General features: G+C 42.8%; 1 protein-coding gene and 1 long non-coding RNA gene across 7 annotated transcripts in view; both read right to left on the bottom strand.

Annotated features, from left to right (window-relative positions):
• Positions 1–3,261: 3,261 nt before the first annotated feature.
• The window catches only part of ALG14 (ALG14 UDP-N-acetylglucosaminyltransferase subunit), a 58,012-nt gene continuing 41,512 nt past the window's right edge, over positions 3,262–19,761 (bottom strand). For 4 of the 6 annotated variants that reach the window (XM_081866191.1, XM_081866190.1, XM_081866192.1 and 1 more), the window contains one exon: positions 16,094–18,008. The gene's annotated coding sequence lies outside the window, so the exon portion shown is untranslated. Of the gene's footprint in view, positions 3,600–7,606; positions 8,217–16,093; positions 18,009–19,761 lie in introns of those variants that run through there. The other 2 variants (XM_081866188.1, XM_081866189.1) reach the window with 2 other exon arrangements.
• The window catches only part of LOC309344064, a 207,222-nt gene continuing 203,554 nt past the window's right edge, over positions 16,094–19,761 (bottom strand). Inside the window, exon 2 of the long non-coding RNA XR_014157594.1 lies at positions 16,094–17,204. This is a non-coding gene — a long non-coding RNA (uncharacterized lncRNA). The remainder of the gene's footprint in view (positions 17,205–19,761) is intronic.

Below are 19,761 nucleotides of genomic sequence, written 5' to 3'. Positions count from 1 at the left end.
GTGGGAGGGCATTGAAGATGGGTGTAATTGGTAATGTGCGCAGTCTAAGTCTGCTCTTTCCTCCTTACGTAGGTGCAACAAATAGTGCCATAACACTACAAAAGACATTAGGCTCCGGCTTGCTAATTGAGTTGCTTTTAGGTTTGAGCTGTATTTTGCAGTTAAACATGAACAGAGGAAATGGGCAATATTTGGGGTAGAATTCAACAGAAAAAGCAAGAGGGGCTCCAAACACAGCAGGGCTGAATTAACACATTAATACTGTTAGCATCTAAAGAAGGAGCCCCATAAAACCATCACTCCAAAGTCTAAAACAACTGCAGGAAACCTGTGACTCTCCAGATGTTGCTGGCCTACATCTCACATCATCCCTGGCCATTGCCCATGTTGGCTAAGGCTGATGGGTATTGCAGTCCAACAACATCTGGAGGGCATCATGTTCCCCACCATGGCCTAAAATTACCTAACTACATCATAGTCTCAACTTCACAATAAAATGGGATGGGGGTGGAGTCATGTACACCACCTTAAACCCCCCTGGAAGAAGGGAAGACGAGATGCCAAAGTGATCGATAACAGCGACAAAATAAAAGGTGCTATGTGAAGGCTGCTCAGCTGATGAAGGCTCAGATGTGCATATCCGTCAGCATCATTTTAGATCACAGGCAGCCCCCTAAGAGCCACTCAATAACAGAGACCAGTTATCAACACTGGATTGCCACTGTAACCCCTCTGGCATGCACAAAGCTTTGTACCTGCAGAAGAGGGTCTGCAGATCTATACTTTCAATCTGAACTGGATTTCCTTCATTTTTTATTAACCCTGATGGATTTTATGCATGCAGAAAGCAGAGCAATGGGTGTTTCTCGCTGCCCACCCACCCCCACCTGAAATCTGGAAAAGAGTTAAAAATCTGGTGAGGAGTTACCACGTCTCTACCACACATGGAGGGCTGTTGTACTGAGGTGTCAATTATTATTAATCTCACTGGAAAGACTCATATTCCCAGAATTGAGAGAACAGCCATGTCATTGTATGGCTAAGACTTTCTTTTCTTTTTAAAACAGAGAACCACAGCCCTGTCTTTCATATACTTAATGGCAGCATGCTGGTACAAACCCTTGGAGATAAATGTTTCTATACTCATGTAATTTCACTTTAAGTACTGTAGTGGACACAGTGTCTAGCAATAGCTACTCTCTTCTTTCTTTCCTTTTTGGTTTTTGTTACATTTGTTCTACTAGGTACAGACTTTCCCAGCTCTCCTTCTGCAAACTATGTTGACAGATTTCTCTTTTCATCTTTTTGTCCCAAAAGGGTTTCATCTGCTTTTTGAATGACTGTGGATGCTGCGAGGCACCTGTGTTTCTCTCATGCTTGCTTTGTAGCAAATAATAGATGATGACAGATTTTATTGGCAGTCATCATTGGATCCTAAATTACGCTTATGGATATTTCAAAATCGATGTCTGGACAGACCTCCTCCTCCTCCTCCTCCTCCTTCTTCTAAAAAAGCTATGCTCACAAACCCCAGAATATAAATGTGAAGTTGGAAAGAAGCAAAACAAAAAATATAGGTTTTAATATAGATAAGAATTATAGTGGCTGATAATGGCTAAAATGAAATTTCATATTAAGGATCAGTTGCTTTCTGTATTGATAGCATCTGATCACAAATTCCCAATGTTTAAAATGAATTTGGGCTGTGGGTGACTTACAGAAAAGAACTAGAAATTAGCACAGTCTAGTAGTGGTTCTCTATAATTATGAACACTAGTCTTCATTTAAAACAAAACGTTCCAGCACTAAAGGATGTCTCCTCCCTGTGTGCCTTCTGCACCCAGATGAGTACCATCTTTTAATTTGGTAAAATACTGGACTCTTTTTACAATTACAGTGTTGCATTAGAGTGGTAAGGTCACCATGCGTGCAATGGACGGCACAAAATTCAGATGTATATGCTTTGCATTTTTGTATCTTCTTTAACACTGAAATGCTTTGTAAAATATCAAGCACCAATCACATAATTGCCAAACATATGTTTCCTATTCCGCTTTATTCTATTACAGCCAGGTAGGTTTTGGATATCATTGCTGCTACAAGAGCAGTATTCTTTTGAACATGCAAGCTGCTAAAAGGTCATTTACCCTTCACTTTCTCCCCCTACCTCCAGAATACTCCTCTTCTCTCACTTCTTCTTTGCTCTGGTCATTCTCATTTCACTTTCAGGAAGCTCTCTTCAACATTATACTGAAAAACTTAATCGAACATTGCCCCACCCAAATACTGTATCTGTACTGAGATCCAGTAACTGAAAACTTCCAAATCTAGTCCAGCTCGAAAGTATACTTAAGTGTTGTGCTCATTTTGTGCCACAAAGTATGGGTTTTGTGATACAATCCATAAGTGTTTATTTACAGCTCATCGGGGTTTGTAGTTAATGCCCCCCCTCCACAAAATAACATTGTCTGATCTCCTCCAGATCTGTACCAAAGTTTCGTATGGCTTTGTGCCTTGCTGGGAAGCTGGAAAAACACTTATGACTAATGCCAGTCCCAGCAGGGCTTGAAAATTTTAAAGGTGAGAAATTCAAGTTCCACTTGCCAAGGCACAGTCAGAAGTGGACTTTTAGAGTCCCAATTGTGGCCTCAGACTTAAGTGTTCCACACCTGGGCAGGTTGGCATGCCTCGGAGAAAATGACCTGAAAAGGAAAGTACGGTACCTTTTTTCATATGTGGTGGACATGTAAGATAGCAAAAGCTTTCTGGGAAATGATTTATAATGAATTGAAAAAAACACTGGAAACAACTTTTGTTAAAAAGCCAGAAGCTTTTCTTTTAACCTGGAGCTATGGTGGAATGCCCATGATACCTTGCCTTTCCCCTCTTTTCCCCAAGCTTAAATATATTTATTTTACTTTGCTTTTAGGATGACTGGGCACACTGAAAAACACAAGTGCTGATGAGGTCCCAGCCACCCACCACTTTAATTTAAAACTGAGGCATACACAAATTGTCTGCAAATCTGTGTCATGGGTCTGTATCCTGAGTTCTTTAATCAGCTACCAAAGCTCCTGTCTGCCACCGACTACTGAAGTGCTGCCATCACTGAAAAATCCGTTTTAGTGGCACATACTTCATGGCAACACATACATAGTCGATGCTCATCCCACTTCTCTGAGCGATGAGAAGTTCAAGGACACAACACTCACTTGGGGTTGGCTGCCTTTGAAAGGAGGTGACGTTGTAGTTGGGGGGGGGGTTGGGTTTTTTTTGTAATACCTGGTTTTAAATTCTCCCTCCCTCCCTCCCTAGGTTTGAACATAGAAGGAGACACAGCTTAAACACTAAAACTGACACCAAAGCCCACTGCTCCCATATCGTATCTCCAGGGTGATAGCCAGAGCCCCATGATGCATATGGAGCCCAAATTCAGCTTTCTGTGTGTGTCCCCCACCCCGCCTGTCCATGACTTAAAACTACATCCTGTCCTTTACACACAAAAATTTGGATTACCTCATCCTTAGCTGGGGAGGGGGGGGGAGGTTTGTCCCCTTCTATAATCAGTTTTCCATACTCAGAACATTCCCAGAATCATCCTGCATCAAAAAGCAAACGTGTAACTATTTAGTTCCCATAGCTCTCTGTATCACCTTCAGTTTGCATCCACCAAAAGGATGTGCCTGGCCAGAGTGTTCCAAAAAATTTCATTGTTCTGCATAGGACAATGACAATAAAGATATCGTATATCATAGAAAACTTTAAGCAGTTCTATTTCCCCATTAACCTTCCCCTATCTAACCCCCAGGGATGCGGGTGGCGCTGTGGGTAAAACCTCAGTGCCTAGGACTTGCTGATCGTAAGATCGGCGGTTCGAATCCCCGCGGCGGGGTGAGCTCCCGTCGTTCGGTCCCAGCTCCTGCCCACCTAGCAGTTCGAAAGCACCCTTAAGTGCAAGTAGATAAATAGGTACCGCTTTATAGCGGGAAGGTAAATGGCGTTTCCGTGTGTGGCGCTGGTGCTGGCTCGCCAGTGCAGCTTCGTCACGCTGGCCACATGACCCGGAAGTGTCTTTGGACAGCGCCGGCTCCCGGCCTCATGAGTGAGATGAGCGCGCAACCCTAGAGTCGGTCACGACTGGCCCGTACGGGCAGGGGTACCTTTACCTTTATCTAACCCACAATATTACAATATTTCCTCCTTTCTAGTCCAGTGGTTTTTCTTGCCATACTCTGTAACAGGATATGTGGAGAAAAATGCATTTTTTAAAAAAGCTTTGTATGTTTAAGGTTCAAGTCATATTTCAATGCTTTCCCCCATTAACCATGAGACTAAGACATTTCCTTTTATAGGCAATGAAATCTGAGATTAGTATATTTTCTGTGCTGAGGCCCTGACCAAAAAGAAAAAAAGTAATGAATGTTACAAAGCTAGTGATAATATCAAGAGAATTGGCACCAGTAAGAAAAGCAGGCATCCCACTGGTGATGTTTTGTCACTGGTAATAAATGTGAACGGGACACATTTTCTTCATTAGATCTAATCTGCTCCTGCTGGTTTTTACTAATGAATGAAACAATACGTTAAGAGAATGAAGGTCAAATGTGAGCTGTATAACATTTTCTTCAAGCTAGACAGAAGAGATAGTTTCCTATCTAAAAGTCACAAGGCAGGGGAACCGTCTGCAGAAATTATTTGTGGCTGGGAAGAGTGATGCAGCTAGGTGATTTTGGACACAGATCTTAATGGCCTTATGGGGATCCCCTTAAGAAAATCCACATGTATTGCTTTAGTTACAAAGCACATGGTTGACATTATGCACCCACCCACCCACCCAGAGCTGTGATTCCATGCTCTACAACTGTGTGTCTGCATTCCTGAAACATGGGGGTGTGGTGAGGTGGATAAAGTTAAAAACCCGATTACAGTATAACCAAAATCAATACTTTGAGAATGTGCACTTTCAGATTTTAAACTGACTTAAATCTTAGCACCATCATGACTTTGAGAATAAAACAGACTTTGGCTTTGGGGGGGGGGAGACCATTTTCTGGAGAGTACAAAGAAATAGGTGATGTCCCATTAAAAAGGCCAGTAACAGAGACAGCAAATGGACAGCAAACGGCAAAAGCCCTTCTCTAAGGAGAGAGATAGTTAGCAGAGACAAAAGGCCAGAGTTTTAGGAGGGAGGGACAGAACTGCAGTGGGCAATGAGGTAAACAAACAGGAAAGTGTCAGTTTTGCAAGGTGGAAGGGGGCAGAGCAAAAGTGGGCTGTCTGTTTTATGCTGGGGAGAGAGCCAGACACAATGTTTGGGGTCTCTTGGAATCTGAGGCTGCAGCAATGAAAGGAACAGGACCCTCTTGGGATGTGAATTGTCTGCACTCTCTCTGTCTAGGCTCTGGTTGTATATATGTGTAAATAAACCATATATCCTAAAGACACCATAGTCTCCACTGTGCCCCATTGTCCGAAATAAACCACAGACTCTGGGAAACGCATCTGGCACCCCTGGAATCGCTCACCGCTCAGAGATTGGGATGGAATGTAATAATATATTTAAAATAAAAATAATATGATAAGCCTCTGTAACAACATACATGCCTATCTGGCCACCCCAAGTCTATCATGTTTTTAAGAAGGAGGAAGCACGCTTCCTTCAGGGGCCCTGGCTTGCCCATACTGACCCAGGTGGTGATGCGGGGACTGTTTTCCATAGCTGCCACTCTTTGGATGGTCATGGGGGTGGGGGCTGGGTTGCAGGGTCCCAGACTATAGCCTTAAGGCCCATTCCTGGCTGCACCACTGACCAGGAACCAAAAAAATCATCCAGAATGGAAGGGTATGATTTACCTTGGCATAATGACACTAGCTTACTGTATTTTGGATTGCTCTGTGAGTCACACTTTGAAATCAATGGAACTTAAGTAAACTATAACTAGATTCCTGCATTGCAGAGGGTTGGACTAGATGACTCGGTGTCCCTTCCAACTCTACAATTCTATGATTCCAACTGAAATCTCATGGACCGAGCTCAGTGGGTCTACTCTAAACATGATGTCGTCTGGATCCAACCCTTAAATCAGTTTTGTTGCTTTCTGAGCTCTGCAAATTTGGATTCTAAACTGTAAATAGTTCTGTTTCCTGTTATTCTATGTAATCTAGAGTCCTGTGTAATCAAATTAACCATTTTAAATATATAATGGTACGTGGTTTTTTCTTTGTGAACTTGTGATAGCCAGGTTCTTGGGGAATCTTTCAACCGTGTAGGGATCCATAAAGAAATTTCAAGCCCTGGGGGATTGTGTTTCTCCAGAGTATTAGTCAACATTAGATATTCAGCTTGTACAAAGACCTAAGAAATCCATCCCTCATGACACAACAACATTGATACCAGCTGAATTTATTTACTTACGGTTGATTGGGGGGGGGGACATCTATTGTGAACTTTGTATCCCTGATATTAAATTACCTGGTAATGGAACAGATTTGGGGCATTTCATTTTAGGGAGGATTTATAACAAAATAAAATGGATGCTCACCTCTCATTTGTCAATTCACATTTAGACCAGGCAGCTGGAAACCACGTCACCCAAATCTCCAAGCAATGTGAGACTCCGGGGTTACCATGCTCTACCAGTGTGGTGTAGTGGTTAAGAGCGGTGGACTCGTAATCTGGTGAACCGGGTTCGCTTCCCCGCTCCTCCATATGCAGCTGCTGGGCAACCTTGGGCTAGTCACATTTCTCTGAAGTCTCTCAACCCCACTCACCTCACAGGGTGTTTGTTGTGGGGGAGGAAGGGAAAGGAGATTGTTAGCCGTTTTGAGACTCCTTAGGGTAGTGAGAAAGCGGGGTATCAAATCCAAACTCTTCTCTTCTTCTCTCTCTTATCCAGGGTTTGGTTTCCTCGGAATGAGGAATGGCAGAGACTGTGGTGTCTTTATGATGTATGGTTTATTTATACCTATATACCACCTGAGCCTAGAGGCTCACAGCATTAACACCCCAATCGGGTCTTGCTTCTCCCATAGCCACAGCCTTGGGTTCAAGCAGAAATCAGGCATGGCTCTGTCTCTCAACTGCTCAGTCTGCAGGCAGCTTCCAGCTTCTGGCTCACGCACCTCAACTCTCACCTTTGTCTTTCTAACAGACAGTTGAGGGAGAGGGTCCACCCATTTGTCCTCTCGCACAGAGTCATTTCCTTTGTTACCTTAATGACCTACCTTGCAGGGCTGTAATGAGATAATGCCGATATGAAGTGCTCTGAAAACTCTAAAAAGCACTATATAAACCCCAAGTATATTAAACGTGAAAAATAGCCACTTTTTATTATATGGCTTGTTCTAACCTTGTGTCCTCACCGTGTGTCACAGTGAAGTTCTGATCATCAACCACTATCACTAACGCATTCCAAAAGGAGAGAATGATTTGTCTTCAAATGAGATTCTGTTGAAGTCAGGGGCTTCAACAGCTAGTGATAAATGTGATCCAAAACACCTGAATAGCTGCCACACACCCTCTTTTACACTCCAGCTGTAGTGAATCATTTCCTTTTCCCATATCCCAACAGATAATTTAATTCTGCAGCACAGAATGCAGGCAAGATTAGGACATTCGCCCAGTTTAATTGCCAGCTCGATTTGCAAGCAAGGTCACAATTCACAGTGCCAGACTTTAGTTGGACAGTGTTATGACAGAGCAGGAAACATTAATCACCGGAGCCAGCAGAAAATTACAGTTTAAAGCAATACTCATTAATCCTGTTTGCAGGGATTGCCCCTTTCCTTGTTTTTTTTTGTTTAAAGAAAAGGTATATTCAGCTGTACTGTCAGGTGAGGCATAGCTAGGAGGTGGCTGCAGACAGCAGACATTAGTGACTGATACGGAAGGATTACATCCTTAATTAAATTATTTTGTTTTCATCCGCTTTCCTTCAGCATGCAACTGGTTTGCTACAAGAGGAAATTTGAAACTCTTTGTGGTACACCACAGAAACCTCACTATGCTCATGCCCTCCACCACCACCCCCTACAGTGAAAATCACCCATGTCCTCTGTTCCCCTTGTCGCAACAGCTGATTGGATGTGAAAACCAAAACGGTGTGGTGGCTTTTCTTAATATTTAACATACCTTCTTTTTGCATTGCTAAGGGAAGAAGAAAGATCTTTTAGGACAATAGAACTGCAACCCTGTTCCAGTTCTTTCCCCTGCACCTCTGGAAGAGAATGAGTAGTCGGGGAATATCTGCACAAAATTTTGGTGGCCATCTAATGTGCCAGGAGAAGCAGGAGCTTCCCATTCTGAATCCCACTATCAGGTTTGAGCCCATTGTGCGTCTTGTTTGAGGTGGTGGCCCAAGGATTGTCATGACACCAAGAATCATCAGAGATTGAGCCCTCTGATGACAGCAGCCCTGGGTGGTGGTGGGGAGATGCATTCATCCCCTCACCCATCCCATGTGGAGATGCTGTCACTGGAACCAGCATCTTATTTCCTAAGCTCCAAGGAGACACTATAGATCTGTGGAGGAGCTATCCCTGCAGTTTCAAATGCTAAGGTCTAGAATAAGCCAGCAGCTGCAGATGAAGGCACTGCCCCTGGCTACATTCAGAGTTCAGGGGGTGGAGCCTCTAGTCAATGAGCAGCTAAGTCCAGGCTAGAAAGATCTGACAGCTGAGCCAGGACGCTGCTGAGACAACTTGCATCTCGTACCCCAGCTGCTGGATCACTGACCGTGGTCCTGAAACTCATACCCTTTACTGAGGTGCCCTGCCTCACTTTCTTCTCTGCCCGGAACCCTGGGACCTACTGACCTTTCCCTTGCTTGGGTCATCAAGCAACTGTCAAGGTGGTCACTTCCATGGCTCAGGACAAGGGAGTCCTGCATGGAGTCAGCCTTTGTGCCAGCACACAATCCGGGCCAAAGAAGGAAACTGCCAGGAGACCTGCTCTTGTTTTCTGCTGATCACTTTTGCTTCTTCGCCTTTGCCCTGGCATCTATCCTCAGTTCCCCAGGAGAAGGAAGCAACTCCTCTGGTCACCATTGGGAATATTGGTGGCTGCAGTCTAATTATGTAATCCACACAATACTATGCATGCTTATTCTGAACTAAGTCCTACTGAATTCAGTGGCGTTTGCCCCCAAGTAAATGTGCAAATGATCACAACTGCCATCACTTATCCCTACACTAATCTTTTATCTTCCTTGCTTAATTTTAATCTAAACCTACAACATATTTAGTGTTCATGGGTAAAACCCAGAATAAGGTAAAATATTACCGTGTTCCATGCAGCAAAGCACCACAATTTTTAATTCAATTTTTAACCCACACTTCTACCAAGGAGTTCATAGTGTCAGAACCCAATTCGTATTTTAACTTTCACAACAACCCTGTGAGGAGTCAGTTAGGCTGCAAGAGAAAGGTTGATCCAATGACATTCAGTGAGCTTTATGGCTTCGGAGTGTATGATATTGTTTTGACAGCTATATTATTTTTTCCATTTATGTTTCTTAAAATTTAATAAAGGTTAATTTAAAACAGTTTTTGAAAAAGAAATAAAACAACTCAAGGATCCAGAATTATAGAGTACCTGTGACTGGGGAGTATTGTGTCAATTCAAAAACAGAAGGTAGGAGCCAAGAAAGGAGGACCTCAGGATTCTTCTTACTCAAGCCTTATTCCATACAAAAATTGTTCATAACATTTAAGAAAATTACTGGGCTAATGCTAATTCAGCTAAAGGCCATCATTATTATACCCACATTCCAGGGGTGGGGCTGTGGCTGTGGCTGAGACAGCTTGGGTTACATCAACTCTGCAAAGGAAGCCAGTGTTGTTATCCCCATTTTGGATGGGGTACCGAGGAGTTAAGAGTAGCATATTACAACCATGAAATACAGTCCACTGTTGTTAGCTTGTTATGCTGGGCTGGGCATATTGTGAAGTTGACTGTAGCAACTGTGCAATTAGTTAAAGGTGGGAAGGGATGAAGGAAGCTAGGGAAAGGATTTGGGTTCCAGCGGCGAGTGGGAAGACAATGTCTGGATTTCAGGTCTGCCTTTAGATAAGAGAGCAGATTTACAAACTGTGAAACAACTGAAGGGTAGACCAGGAAGACAAGTTTCTCAGAGGCCTGGGCAGTGCTTAGTTATAAAATCTACCAGAAATGATAGTCATGTTTGTAGTATTTACTTTGCTTCTCCTAGAAAAACACCTGAGGACACCTATGATGCTTCCCACCCTCTGGGAAGCCCACCTGGCACCAACAATGCCATCTTTTTGATGCTAGGCCAAAACTTTCTGTCATTTGCAGGCATTTGATAGTTAACCTTTTCTTCTTCTGTTTGGCTTTTGTAAGTTCACTGTTTTAATGGTGATCAGATTAATGCAGTTGGAGAAAAGGGAGTTTCAATTGTGGGAAATTAGTAGAGGACCACTTTTGGCTTTATCTTGCATGCACTTCTAAATTTGCTTTGAGACCTTTGTGGTATAAGGCAACAAACGAACAAACAAACAGAAATAATAATGGCAAAGCTGGATTCCTTTGGAATCCCCCCCCAATATACCCCTTTAGCTAAAATTTCAAGTGTTATGTATGAAGCTTCCACTCTCAGTCCTTGGTCTATTTCCCCCATCATAATGTTTATGAACTTTAATTTAGAATGAGAAATATCTATCTATATATATATATACACACCACCCGAACAATACACAAAGCATCTTTGCTGAAATTCCTGTCCTTCAGTTTACTTGACAGTTTAATTAGAGGCTGACGGTGTTCCACAAGTTGGTAGAACGCATGTTGCTATAGTTCAGCTATCGTGTTTGTTTCTGTTGTTTTCATTTTAAAGGCTGGTCCTTGCCAAAACCGGATATTCCAGTGATTAACTTTGATTTATCTCACATACCAGCGTCAGCCACTAAGTGTAAATCATCATTCCCTCTTAATTTATAGCAGAATGCAAATTCTGCTGTGTCGGCTTCTCTAAAAAAATAATCCATTAACTAAAATAGAATCCAGCAATTTATCGTCCCCAGTTCTCTAGGATGAAAGCGAAGATGGTTGACAAGGACGACTCCTGAACAGCATGTTTGTGGGTAGGCGACAACAAAAGTGGCACTACAGAAGGGATTTTGCTTTCCCCTTAAAAACCCCAAAAGGAGCACAATCTCTTCTCAGACTTGCCATACCTGCTTATGATGTACAGCTGCTTTATACTCGACAAAATACGGAAAGCATCTGCCTCAAATGGTAACAGCTAAGATTATTTTTTTCACACCACTGGCAACTTATATGGAACAACATTGGTTTTGGAACAACTTTAGGCTACTGTTCTGGCCTATGAGCTTTTAACCACACATCTTTGCTTATTCTTTAATGCATATAGAAACAAAATATGGTTATGTACAAAGTAGAATGTGAACACTATTCCAATTAAAGAACTGTCAAAGCGGAGTCTTTTTCCCCACTATCCCCCATGGGGGATAAATTAAATTAGGTTGCAGCTTATGGGTATAGAGAAATGGCTCTGCTGGGGAAAGGAATAAGCACCTGAAATTGATTAAATGGGTTAATGATTGAACTAAATCAAGCTGCTGAAATGTTTCTTTAAAAATGCCCCTTCCAGCCGTCATTTAATCAATTGATTCTCTTAAGTGTCAGAAGCACAAAGCTAGCAATGGGTGCCTATGATACTGCCACAGGAATGCATCTATCACCTAAAAGGCATGCACTCCCTTCAGAATTTTATTAGGACATTTAGAGCAGAGCAGGGAGGGGTGGGAGTTTACTCAGAATGTGTCAAAGGCAGTGTGAGAGGCAAGTGGGTCCAATATGCTACAATTCTCAAGCTTTTCCTGCCCTAGCTCAACCTAGTTTTGCTTCATTTGCAGTCCTGCTGTCTGTACAGAAAGACTCCAGGCGCTTGTATATCACACGCCCATCATTTAAGACTCCGTTTTATGCCATGTAGATGCAGCAGCTAGCATGCAGAGGTTAGATAAAGAGACCTGGGTTCAAATTCTTACTTTAAGATCACTGGGTTATCTTGGGGCAGTCACTATTTCTCAGCCTAACCTACCCCATGGGGTTATCGGAGAGTAAAATGCGAAAATTCTATATTCACTGCCTTAAACTTGTCAGGCCAGTTTCTTCTGTGCTGTCCAAGATGGTCTGCATTTAAGAATGGCAGATCTTTCTAATGGTTATGATCAATGAACCAGTCTAACCTATAGGTCACCTGCTGATGAAAATAGTTTTGCTTGACTCACTTTCTGTAATTCTTTGCTTTGGTCAAATTTGATGGGGAATAAGCTATTTCTCCACCTAATAGCCTTCAGATTACCATTTCAATACTTTTGAAAGAGACCTTCTGAAATCAGGTTTCAGCCAGCGTAAATCGTTAAGTTTTAACAGAAATTTCCGGCACTGTCAGATCTGTAAACTCATAATTGTGTACATTGTTTTCATAATGTGAAGAGTCTTGGCATGTCACATACAGATACTTGCAATTCAGGTAGGTAGCCGTGTTGGTCTGATGCAGTCGAAATAAAAAAATTAAAAAATTGTCCAATAGCACCTTAGAGACCAACTAAGTTTGTTCTGAATATAAGCTTTTGTGTGTATGCACACTTCTTCAGATACTTGCAAGTAAGAGTCATATTTGTGAAGAACTAAATTCAGTCCTTGGATGCAAATATTCTTAGCATTTATATTCCTCATTGACATGTTTTCAGTTTTTTATTTCATTAAATCCAGCAGATAATTTATTTCATCATATTTTTGGAAGCTTCAAATGGGGGATGTGGAAGAATTAATCTTGCATAAAGGAGAAATGTAAAAGAAAGAATGATTGTGCAAAGACTCGTGGCTAGTCCTGAATGAACAGACTAAAAATATCCAAAGTTTCTGGCATTTATTGCATTGGAGAAACCATCTGTTGCCTTTACCAAACCATACTCTCTGAAACAACTTTTCAAGTTAGCAGAGGATTGGGGTGGGGGAATCCAATCTTGTTGGCACTTTTTGCTGGAACCTGCTCTATTACTTAGCTACGAACACAACAGGAATATCCTGAAGGCAGAAGAATTGGTTTGAGATGACGTTTCATGATCCATTACTTTGAAGCATCTTTTCTCTATGGGGCTCTGAAGGAGCTGTTATGTAAGACGAGAGATCTTTGCACATGTGAAGTTTCCATTAAGGAAAAGAAGAAGAGGCCCAGAATAAGCAACCTGTGTCCGCTGCATCATCAAAGCTTCTTTCAGTGCCTGCAAGTGAGGTCTCCTGGCGGTATCACTTCCTGAGTGCAGCTGCAAACAAGAGCAGAACTGAGCAGCAGGTTCAGGGGAGTGAGCATCCTGCTGGGAATGCTTTTTTCTTTTGCAAGTTGTTGCTGACGCTACATATCCTCTTTGATGAGCATGGCAGAGAAGAAAACTCCACAGTCAGGCCAGGTGGCATTTCCTGACTTGATCTGTACTCCCAAGGTGTGTTGCCTGTCGTGGGAGGTAAAGTGGGAGCCATACAGAGAACTTGGTGGGAAAAGGCTGCACATTTACTGTGTAAAATTATTCCAAACGTCCTGGCAGAAGGACAAAGCACTGTAACACCCAGCTGGTCTGTTTGGTAGACCTATGGTTCCCATTTTTTTGTAGCAATTGTCTTGCGCTGTGATAGACACTGTATGCTTTTTTAAAATTGCATTTTCATTGCTCCCCCCGCACTTACATTGCATTTTATTGTAATACAATTTGCATTCCATTTGCACTCTGTCAGGGAACTGCCATCGGAGAGTCAGGTGGTGGAAGGGCTCAAGGAGGCTAGGAGACCCTCAGATGCTGAGGAAGGAACCAGCAGGGGGAGAGGGAGAGTTCCTGCAGAAACTCAGTCGGAGGAATGGCTCCGAGATGCTTCCAGTGAGAACAGCGGGGAGGGCTCAGGACCTCCGCTGGGGACGCCTACTCCGCGCAGGAAACTGTCACGCAGAGAATCCAGAAGGAGAGTTTCTGTCAAGGAACTCATGTTGGCGTAAATTCCAGAAGCGCCCACTGACGGATTCTGCCAGCGATTGAGGTAGCCATGCACCCATGGCTCCGCGGACTGGGAGAGTTTAGAAACTGATTGCAAAGTTTTGAGGGCTTAAACGCTTACGCACGAGCAGCCCCCTTATCCCATTACACACTCATTGTAATACAATGAAACGCAATGCAAGAGATGAAAGAAGCAATAAATGAAATTTAAAATCAATATATTTCTTCTAATGTGCCAAGGCCTGAAGCCGACCTGTGCTTTGTTATGCAGGCAGTAACTGGGCTGTCTCGTCCATTGTTAACAATTTAGTGTTAGGTTAAGATCTTTCCTCTCTCAAGGTTATGGTCGATCGAGGCATTTGCACCAGATTTGACTTCAGAATGTGCTTTGGCCTTGGCTTTTGGTTGCTGTACGAAACAGCCTGTTCCACTAATGGATCTTCCTTCTTCCACTGGCAATGAGATGTTTTCCCAACTTTAGGCAAGATCCATCTGTTCCAGAGTCTGTTAATGTGTTGACACCAGATAACTTTTGAAAACAAGCTAAACAAGTCTAAACAAGCCAGGAGTGGCTTCCAAAAAACCCTGCAAAAAGGTTGCAGGCAGGGCAGCAGGGTTGACACCTGCCTATGAAACTGCAGCACAGATCAAAGTAAAGATTTTGACTTTGCAAATTAAAAAACTCAACAGAAACATGCATCTTGCCCTGGGCAGCCCTACTAGGGTTGCCTTTTAATATACCCAGACTGTCAGAACACCATTAAAGAAATTGCAAAACATATGCTGCAGCATTCTTTGCTGCTGCCCTACCCTAACTAAGGCATCTGACACCTATATCAGCTTTATCTCTCTACCACCCTGCCTCAAAGTTGCTAAGGTTGGCCTACCTGAGTTTTTAATGTCATGTCCCTCCCCACTTTGGAAAAACAACAACAACAATGTTATGCATTGAAAACTGACAGGGATTCCCAACTGATTGTTTGCTGACAATGAGGCACCAATGTGCAAAGCAGGGTGGGAAGCAGGGGAGTGGCATTTGCAGGGGGAAAGCTTTCATCGGACCCATGGTCTCCTCTGCAACATCTCCACCTGGCCGCCTCCCTTTCCTCCCTTCCTGCCCTGCAAATGGAGAGAAAATAGAGGGCTGGAGAAGGGTGAAGAGGAAAAACAGCAGGCAAGGGAAGGGTTAACTACCCAGCTCCTATTTTCTTGCCCACAAATGCTTCTGCACCACAGCCATTTCTCACATTTTTAGGAGAAGACCCCGCTGGCTATACTATGGCCCCATGAATTGTCCTCTGGAAACATCGTGGAAATGGGCTTTTTCAGTTTTTGCACCAACCCTCTGGAAACCCTCAAGAGATTCAGGAAACTTCATTGCTTGGATGTTTTAGATGCTTGTTAAAAACCTAGGCTTGCTTATTTAGGCCTTTACTGATGTTTAAAAGGCTTATCCTGTTTAGCAGCTGAGATTGTTCTTAACCGATTGATTTTTAAAAATCTAGTTAGTTAGTTAGTTAGTTAGTTAGTTAGTTAGTTAGTTAGGATACCTGAAAACCAATTACCGGTAACTGATTTTCCCCCTTAAAAGGTGAGGATATAAATTATATGATGATGGTGGTGATGATCTGCTTTAGTTGTAACTAGCATTAATGGACCAAATGGTCTGGTTTAGTATATAGGTCTTTACTGTTAGTTTGAGCAAGTGTGTCTCTCCACTGTCTTGCTAAAATCCTTCAACTCAGGGATAGAGAATCTTTGGCCCTCCAGATGTTGTCAGCTTACAACTCTCATCATCAGCTGATTGGGGCTGATGGGAATTAAGAGTCCAACAACATCTGGAGGACCCCAGCTTCCCCACCCCTGCTTCAACTGGAAATGTGGGGGACCGATCCAGAGTCCTCCAACCACCTATGTTTTCTATTAACACTGAGCTATGGGAGTTGTTCCACATGTAAGCAAATGCAGTGCAGCAGCATCTTTTAGACTACAGAACAAATTGAGTGTCACAAAAATCTATAAGGACCGTGCAATAAATATTCCCAGGGAACGAAAAGAGTTTTAGCCATAACAGGCAGTAAGTACATCTTCCTTTATTTACCGAAACAATTTGCAAGGCTGCAGGAAGTCCTGATAATATAACCCCCATTTGAGTTACTAGGCCAAAAGCTAGCACACATAAGTCGAAGCCAGGGTCAGGTCATTCCCAAGGATATTAAGTGCTGAGCCATACATTTTGCACAGAATTCTTCCCAAGAAAGCGTTTTATCCCTTTAGGTTCCGTGTAGAAGCCATTAAACACATTAATGGCTCTGCAGCAGCTAAACCGGTACACAAGGTTACTTTTGAGTATTTGATTTATTTCACACCCAAGCCAAAGGATAAAAATGCACTAGAAACCAAACACTGTTTTCCACAGTAAGGAAAGCTGAGGTCTATGTATTCACACTGGATGGGAATATTTAATTTCTTTTAAAAAATATATTTCACATTTCCCTTCATCCTACAATGGAGCACAGAGTGGCTAACAGCATAAAACAATGCATTCTTCACAAAACCATTACATGAACTAACAGGTTCTCATCAATAAAAACAGCAGCAGCCAAGAGCTCCATAACACCAGTTAAACCTCCAAGGCCTAGACAAATAGGTGAGCTTCCAAATTCTGCCTAGAGTGGAGGACAACCTGATTTCACCCAGGATGAGGTTCGTAGAATCATAGAATTGTAGAGTTGGGAGGGATCCCAAGGGTCATCTAGTCCAACCCCCCTGCAATGCAGGAATCTCAGCTAAAGCATTCATGACAGATGGCCATCCAACCTCTGCTTAGAAACCTCCAAGGAAGGAGAGTCCACAACCTTCCAAGGGAGACTGCTCCACTGTCAAATGGCTCTTACTGTCAGAAAGTTATTGATGTTTACTGAGAATCTCCTTTCTTGTAACTTGAAGCCATTGGTTCAGGGCTTACCCTCCAGAGCAGGAGAAAACCAGCTTGTTCCATAGGCAAGGTGCTGCCCCTGAGAATGCTGTCTTATGTGACCATCTTCCTTGTTGCCAACACTGATGGAACCATGAGCAGGGCCTCTCCCATTGAACATAAAGTCCAGATTAGAAAGTACAGTGGTACCTCGGGTTAAGAACTTAATTTGTTCTGAAGGTCCGTTCTTAACCTGAGGTACCACTTTAGCTAATGGGGCCTCCCATTGCCGCTGCGCCGCCATGGCGCAATTTCTGTTCTCATCCTCAAGCAAAGCTCTTAACCCGAGTTACTATTTCTGGGTTAGCAGAGTCTGTAACCTGAAGCGTCTGTAACCTGAGGTACCACTGTACTGAGGAAGGTGCTCCTTCGATTACTTGGGTGACAAGTTGTTCATGGTTTCGTACACTAGCACTTTGAACTTTGTGTGGTAGTTCACTGGCAGCCAATCCAGTGAAGATCAGGCGATAAGATTCCTTCTCACTGCTCTTTCAGTGGGATTTTGCATCAGCTGCAGCTTCTGGACTATTTTCAAGGATACCTGTAGTAGCCTATACAGGTTATTAGAACATAGATATTCAAGGTTAGACTCTCTTGAGTCCAGGAACAGTGGTAGCTGGTGAAACATCCAGAGCTGGGCATCAGCACTCCTTATCACCGTAGTCACTTTGGGCCCCAGTGACAGCTTGGAATTGATGAGAATTGCCAAGTTACATAGCTACTCTTTCAGTGGGAGTTTTACCCAACCCAGGGCAGACCATATTCCTAACTCCTGAACTTGGGAATGGCTGACCCATAACATCTCAATCTTCTCAGAATTCAACATCAGTTTACTGGTCCTCATCTAGTCCATCAGACTCCAGACACAAGTCCAGCACCTGCACAGCCGTTCCGATGGAATGGAGATACGGAGCTGGGTGGACCTGCATGTTGGTGGCGCCATGCTCCAAATCACCAGATGATGTCTTCCAGTAGCTTCATGTAGATGCCAGTTCCTCTACCGAAATGAAAACAGAGTGTTCCCAAAATGTGAACCAGGCTTCATGGGATATTAATTGAAGCATACCTTTTGGCCAAACTGAAGAGCACCTTCTGATAAAGGTTATTTCCCTTATCAACCCATGTATCAACAGGCAGCACAAAGATGAATACTTGTAGAGAAGCAGGATTTTAATTTTTTTTTTTTTAAAAACCTACACATCTCAACAGTTTGCAAACCACAGGAACCTTCACTTCTTCGTATCAAAGCTATCCCTCTCCATATTTTAACACCCCTCTAGAAAAAAATGATCAAAGTCACAGTTACTATAGAAAGTAAAAACTATCACTCTCTTGCAGTGATGTATAGGATAATTGTTCGGCTTCCTCGTGTTTCGTTTGTGCATCATGTGGACCTTTCCCACTTTTCTGTTACTCTCTTCAATGTATATGTTTCTCCAGCCAAAATTTGTTCATCGATGTGACTCAGTATATGCAGATGACAGATGTGTTTACATTGCCTTATATACAGAACAACATATATAGTTATGATTTGCCAGATGGGTGAAAAAGGCTGCAACAGACTTAGCAAAATCTAGTCTCCCACAATATCTATTTTCTAAAAGTGTTTGATATTAAATGCCATTTCCCATTTAAGGGAGGGAATGGCTTCACGCGCTAACTAAACATGTCTTGAACTTTTAAACATACAAAACCTACATATACTTAAGTTCACTGAGAAAGTGACACTTTACCTTTTTTTGGCATCATTAACGCTCATTATCCACACATGGGGCTGCAAAGTGGGCTAAAGAGTCTCACTGCTTCCTAATGACAGTTTCCTCCCTGTAATTCAACACTGTTAAAAGATTTAACGCTCGGCTTGGAAAAAATCTGTCTCCCCCGTGCACATGCAGTTCATCTGCTTGTGACATCCGCTCCCTCTTTATTTATCTTAACAATTAAACACAATGCTTTAGAAAGCTTACTTCAGAACACAGGGCCAACTTTTGAGAGGCCAAAAGGAAAAATGATACTGGATTTAATGCTATGGGGTTTCTTTTTTGGAAAGGCTGCAGAACGAAAACTGTCCTCAGGCCAAGTTAATACGACCATTTCCTTTATGCTCAAAATATTCACTAGGGATTTTGCTGCTTGCATACAGGAAACAAGGGCTGTGGTACCAGAACAAGATTCTGTTTCTTATAATTTAAGGGGCATGTTTAAGCAACCGCTCGGTGCAGCTATGGCTCTAAAGCCACTGCCCCGAATGGCCTTTGAGGAGAGACCTCAGGATCCCAACACACCACATAGTCTTACACCAGAAGGCAAGTAATGGGTAGAGTGAACAGGTCAGGAGAAACTGCGTGCAAATAAATACAAAACAAATTCCTTCCAGTAGCACCTTAAAGACCAACTAAGTCAGTTCTTGGTATGAGCTTTCGTGTGCATGCACACTTCTTCAGATACCAAATACCATAGTTTTGACTATGGCAGACCAACACGGCTACCTATCTGTAACTCAAATAAATACAGTCCATTCCAGTTCTGACTTGTTCCACATGGAAAAGAGGGCAGAAGGAAATGTGGAATGTCAACATCTGACCAAGGCCAGTATCTTATCAGTTGGAATTCTCCATATAAAATCTCAACGGGATCTCATTGCAATAGACTAGAGCACCAGCCAACATCCTCGCCTTTAGTGACTGGGGAAAAACTTGTGACAGTAGGTGAATAAAACATTATTTTGTGATCGGGAATGAGATGAAGGC

The sequence above is a fragment of the Podarcis erhardii genome, assembly GCF_964252035.2.
Source record: "Podarcis erhardii genome assembly, chromosome: 6".
NCBI lineage: Eukaryota > Metazoa > Chordata > Lepidosauria > Squamata > Lacertidae > Podarcis > Podarcis erhardii.
The sequence above is the reverse complement of the archived record's forward strand: the minus strand, read 5'-3'. Positions and strand labels throughout refer to the sequence as shown.